This window comes from Octopus sinensis, linkage group LG9 (genome assembly GCF_006345805.1).
Source record: "Octopus sinensis linkage group LG9, ASM634580v1, whole genome shotgun sequence".
Classification (NCBI taxonomy): domain Eukaryota; kingdom Metazoa; phylum Mollusca; class Cephalopoda; order Octopoda; family Octopodidae; genus Octopus; species Octopus sinensis.
Genome location: NC_043005.1, coordinates 64,427,670 through 64,433,669, shown reverse-complemented (window position 1 = coordinate 64,433,669; position 6,000 = coordinate 64,427,670).

Sequence of the window (6,000 nt, the reverse complement as noted above, 5' to 3'; positions counted from 1 at the left end):
TGAACCATTTAGTTTCACTTTCCGTTCTTTTGATTTTTCAGCCATATTCTACCAAACTGATAAATCACTCTTCGTTCAGATGAAAACAAAATCGTCAATGCTATATAACATAGGATATTTTAATGACATTTGCATATGAGACATTTTGATATCACACATTAGTTACTTCGTTTTTGGAGTTGGTTTGCAACTACTGAAAAGGTTGCAAGGCACAACGAAAATTTTAGGAAAATAAAAATAAGAAATAAGTGGAAATTTTACCGGTGAGTGTGTTACATTATAAGGCACAAAAAAAAAAATGACTCTCCCCAGACACAACAGAACATTAGTTATTATTTTTGATAAAAAGCGTTTCATTGTGTGTTGGTGATGCGCTATACTTTTAGGGTTTAGCATTAAGTACGTATGTGTTTTATCCATAAATCTTTATGCGAGTAGTTATTTAGATATTTTATATTATTCTGTAATTGATGAACACCACTTTCGTTGGCTGCAGTTTACCAACAGACCAATCATTGGTTCACTGCATTTACGTAAGCGACAAGTAGAACATATATCACTGCGGATTTTCATTGGAAAGCAAATGTATACACACATGCTGACAGGTAAAGTAACCGCGCCATGACTGCTTCAAGAATCCTCAGACTAGACGTCTAGTTTCGCCCAATCTGTAGGCATCGTCAGTGAAGACTGCTCGACCGGCAGATCTCGACTAATTCCGTCTATCAGCATATATGTATTTACCGTAAAAGTCTAAGGATGATTTACCAGAATGCTTATGCATATAGAAAAAATTAATATGAATAGCAAGGCGGAATGTGATATCATAAAGAAAGAAATTCAACTGTCACTAAGTGTGACCAAGGGTGCTCAATATATATTGATTGCTCGAAATGGGGAGTAGATAGACTACCGACAACTGATGAAGGGTCATTCTTTATATCAGTTGTCCTTTTTTTCCCTTTCGTTATTTGTGTATTTAACTCATTTTGTTTTCGTATTTCATGTTGTTTACTGTTGGTGACGTCCTGTACCCATATATGCATATGCGCTCTTGTTTAATGAGTGAAACAAGTAAGACACACGCGCGCGCGCCCACACATACACGCACGCACACACTCACATATTTCGCTTTCTATTTGGTTTGCAAGATTCTTTATGTGAATTCGTGTGTTGAAGCATATTTTATTGTCTGAGGAGAGTCAATCTATTTTAGTAAAGATAAATAAGTAAATGAGTGAAAATCTGACCAGTGAGTGTGTTAAATTAATAAGGCACTAAAAGAGAATGACTACCCCACACACATACAATGCCGTATAACAGCATTTCGACCTCTTTGAACAACTATTTACAAAATGATATAAATCCTGCAAAATAATTTTTATTTTAGCCTTATGACAAACTATGTCAAGGAACCGAAGGTAACTTAAGAACGTATACAAACTTAGGTAAGTAGATAAATTTATCAGGGGAGTAACAGCGAGCAGAGACATTAACGTGGAAACGAAAATCTGTTTGACACAACCGACGAACTTTCCTCGTCAGCTGCCCTTCCGATATCAGCGTGATTTTGATACCTTCAGACAGTACTGCTATTTTTTTGATTGTGTCAAAGGCCCTGGGAGTGTACAACCGAAATGTTTGTTCCCGGACGACAAATTACAAACGTATAAATCGTAAGCACCACGAATAATACGAAATTATTACTCAACTGGATTTTGTTTAATGAAAAACGTTTTCATCAATGACAAAATCGGTACCCAGAGGCATCTTATCCCAATCGACGTGAATAGTGCTTTATTGCTTATGCTAAATGTTCTCACTGCTTATCATCCATTTATGAATAAGTCAAATAAAATTCTCCAACCAAGATATATCTTGTTTGGTCTCTGTAACTATGACTCTCAACAGTAAGCATCTAAATTGGTTTGAGTATTGTGCTTCCCTTCTAATTTAAGTGGTGATAGTCAATAAGCAGGACATTTCCGTCAGAAGATACTAAAAGTGAATCATATTAATGATACACACCGTCATATTACACAATCAGTCCAGTAGCTTGACTACTACATCTTCTTATCTCATAATCCACTCGACGTATTCTACGCGTAAAGTAGCAAGCTAAAATGTCAAACAACTCTAGACTAACAGAATTATTCAGTGTTTTCAAATAAATCCAGTATCTTTTTCCTTCACTCCACCCTCTTTCACTTACTCTATACGTTCAAGTGGGGAGTTGAGGAATTACGTTGAACATGTTCAATGAGGTCAAAATACTCTGTGTCATATACTGGCTACTAAATGATAGACAAACACTGTAGAATGTTATGACAAGATTTGCTTTTGTCACCCCCGTACGCAAACAATGTCAACGAAGTCAACGAATATTTAATTCTCTACTCTTATGTTCTGAGCTCAAATGACATCTCCGGTTACTGCATTGCACTCGATACAATTAGTAATGGATGGTCAGTCGTTTACTAAATCGTCGCGACTGATTAAACCACTAAAATATGAATGCGTAAACGTTGATGTCGGTCAGAAATCATCTCTATCCTGCCAGTCCTCCTCCTCCCCTCCTCCTCCTCATTCTCTTCCTCCACTTCCTCCCCTCTGTCCTTCTTCCACTTCATCCTTCTTTCTTCTTCTTCCTCCTCCTCCTCCTCATTCTCTTCCTCCTTCCTCCTCCTTCTCCTTCCTCTTCCTCCTTTATTCCTCTTCCTCCTTCTTCCTCTTCCTCCTTTCTTCCTCTTTCTCTTCTTCTTCCTCCTTTCTTCCTCTTCCTCCTTTCTTCCTCTTCCTCCTTTCTTCCTCTTCCTCCTTCCACTTCCTCCTTTCTTCCTTTCCTCCTCTTCTCCCACTTCCTCCTCTTCTCCCACTTCCTCCTCCTCCTCCGCCTCCTCCTTCTTCTCCCACTTCCTCCTCTTCTCCCACTTCCTCCTCTTCACCCACTTCCTCCTCCGCCTCATTTTCTTCTTCTTCTTCTTCCACTTCCTCTTCCACTTCCTCTTCTTCTTCCACTTCCTCTTCTTCTTTCTCTTCTTCCACTTCTTCCTCTTCCTCTCCCACTTCCTCCTCCGCCTCCTTTTCATCTTCTTCCACTTCCTCCCTCTCTTCCACTTCCACTTCCACTTCCTCTTCCACTTCCTCTTCCTCCTTCTCCTAGCCCCCACCATGCTTCTCACTGTCGTCGTTGTGTTGGACTGAAATGATTCAGTTTCAGGATTCAAATCCCTTTAGGGTCAAGTAAGAAGTCCATCAATCTGGGTCTGTTTAAAGAAAATATCAGTGACGAGATGGGTTCGTTGAATTCGACTACCACCTTTCAAAAATAACCGAATCCTCCTCCTCCTCCTCCTCCTCCTCCCCTCATCCTCATCATCATCATCATCATCATCATCATCATCATCATCTCACCACCACCACCATAATAATAATAATATTAATAATATAATAATAATAGTAATAATAATATAATAATAATATGTGTTTTGGAGGAGTTACCTCAATCCTTTATATATAAACCAAAAGGAAGTAGATTGACAAAGTTATTTTTTGAACCTGTTGAAGACACACAAGATGTCGAAATATCGTTCACTAGATGACATAGCACTCTTCTTTTAATAATAATAATAATAATAATAATAATAATAATAATAATAATAATGCTTGAAACGTCAAAAACATTCTCTTTTTACCAAGCATGAAACTAATGCATTCCATGCGCACGTCCTCTTGTTTTGCTAGCTATTTTTGATGTTCAGTTATTCGATTTAACAATGTACACACACACACACACACACCACATACACACACACCACATACACATACACTCACACACACACACATGTATGCGATCGGCTGAAAAGTTCATAGGCTGACCAAGGTACTCTTAAGGAATGTGACCAAAAGAGGTTTATTTTCAACACAACCCTCTTGTGGTCAACACTTCTTCCATCGATGCTGCAGTGCTTGGATTCTATTGCTGCAGAACCTTCTAACCCGTTGCTCAAAACAGCTGTCAACAGCAGATATGACGTCATTATCACTGCAATATTGGTTACCAGCCAATTGTTTTTTCATGCTGGAGAATAAATGATAATGAGGTGAGGCCAAATCAGGAGAATAAGGAGGCTGATCAACCAGTTCAAGGCCACAGTTACACACAGCAGCCACTGAAACCAAGGGCTTGTGTACTGGATCATTGTCTTTCAAGGGCGCCACTAGTTATGTAATTTGAAGTCAGTTTATCTGGAAAGAAACAATCCAGTTATTAATAAGTGTTGGAATTAATGCATGCAGGATTTCAGATCTCCAGAATCACTCCTTTATAGTCAAACCATAATTTTTTTAAAGCCCACTCTCGTATGTATGTATGCTTGTATTATGTATGTATATATGTATGTATGCATGCATGCTTCCGTTATAATCTCTGATTGATTCATTCAATCATTGTTAAAGATACATGAACAACACCCCCACCACTCTTTCAGCCAATTTTTTTATCTTTATTTTTTTTATTTTATAGAAAATACTTTCTCCTTTACTTCCGGATATCCCTTCTTGTTTTTTTTTCTATCTGTGCGTCAATGATGCGTTGAGCATGGCATAAATAGCACGAATGCAGCAAAAATTGGGAGCTAATGATGGGGAAGGTTTGGACATTAAGAATCTTAATAAATTTAAAATACAATAAGAAATAATAGATGAAAAAAATAGAGAGAAGTATTGTGAGTGGACAGTTACTATGGCAATACTTGTTCATCATTATTTATTCAAGTCTTTTCAGTTAATAAGATACATAAAGTCTAGAAATTTAGACCGAACAGTAGTCGCTTAAGAGAGGGTGAGAAAGAGAGAGAGAGAGAGAGAGCGAAAGAGAGAGAGAGAAGAAGAAGAAGACGAAAACAGAGGATGAAAATAAAAGTATATATATATATATGTTATATATATATATATATAATATATATATATATATATATATATGTATGTGTGTGTGTGTGTGTGTGTGTATATATATATATATATACACACACACACACAGTTAATAAGATACATAAAGTCTAGAAATTTAGACCGAACGGTAGTCGCTTAAGAGAGGGTGAGAAAGAGTGAGAGAGAGAGAGAAAGAGAGGGAAGAAGAAGAAGAAGAAGAAAACAGTGGATGAAAGTAACAGTATATACATATATGTATATATATGTTTGTGTATATATATATACACACACACATGCACATATAAACAAACATATATATGTATACATACACAGACACACATATACATATCCATAGACATACATATACACACAAACGCATACGCATAGACATGCACACTCATATATACAAGGAGAAAGTGAGTGTGAGGGGAGGAAAGAGAGTTCTTGATATTTGTTTTTGGCTACGTTTTTGGCGAAGAAAAAAAAAACCAGAAACGAAACCTCAGCGAGAATATTAACATTGCAAAAGAAATCTAAAGAAATCTAAAGACAAACAAAAACAGTCATCCGTTAGAAGACGTACGTAGAGAACAATAATCTAGCAACTGATTTGAATTTCTATTGAGGCAAATCAAGTAAGTTTTAAGATAATTAATAGTCGCCGAAATATAGGGAAATAAGAGAACTTTAATAGCTGTGTTATAAAAAAGGCTGGCTACAGTAGCTTTAGGTTCATTGGAAGCAATGTGTATAATAGCAACAGGTTTAAGAAAAAATTGGCACCTTTTTTGAAACAGTAAACAAGATGTTTCAGACATTGTTTTCAATGTGTATCAGTGACGATAGCGAAGACTAAATGTCTATGTTACAAAGTCGAAATATTGGGTTGTCCGGAAAGAGAAAGGTCAATAAATACTTGCCATAACATTTTTAATCAACCAAATATGAACCATTTTGTTGCACAATGCGTCTCCATCTTTCCTTTAACTTGCAAATACCCTCTTCCCAGAATTGAGGTGGTTTCATGGCAAAGAATTAATCAAAGTATATTTTTACGTCATTCAAGGA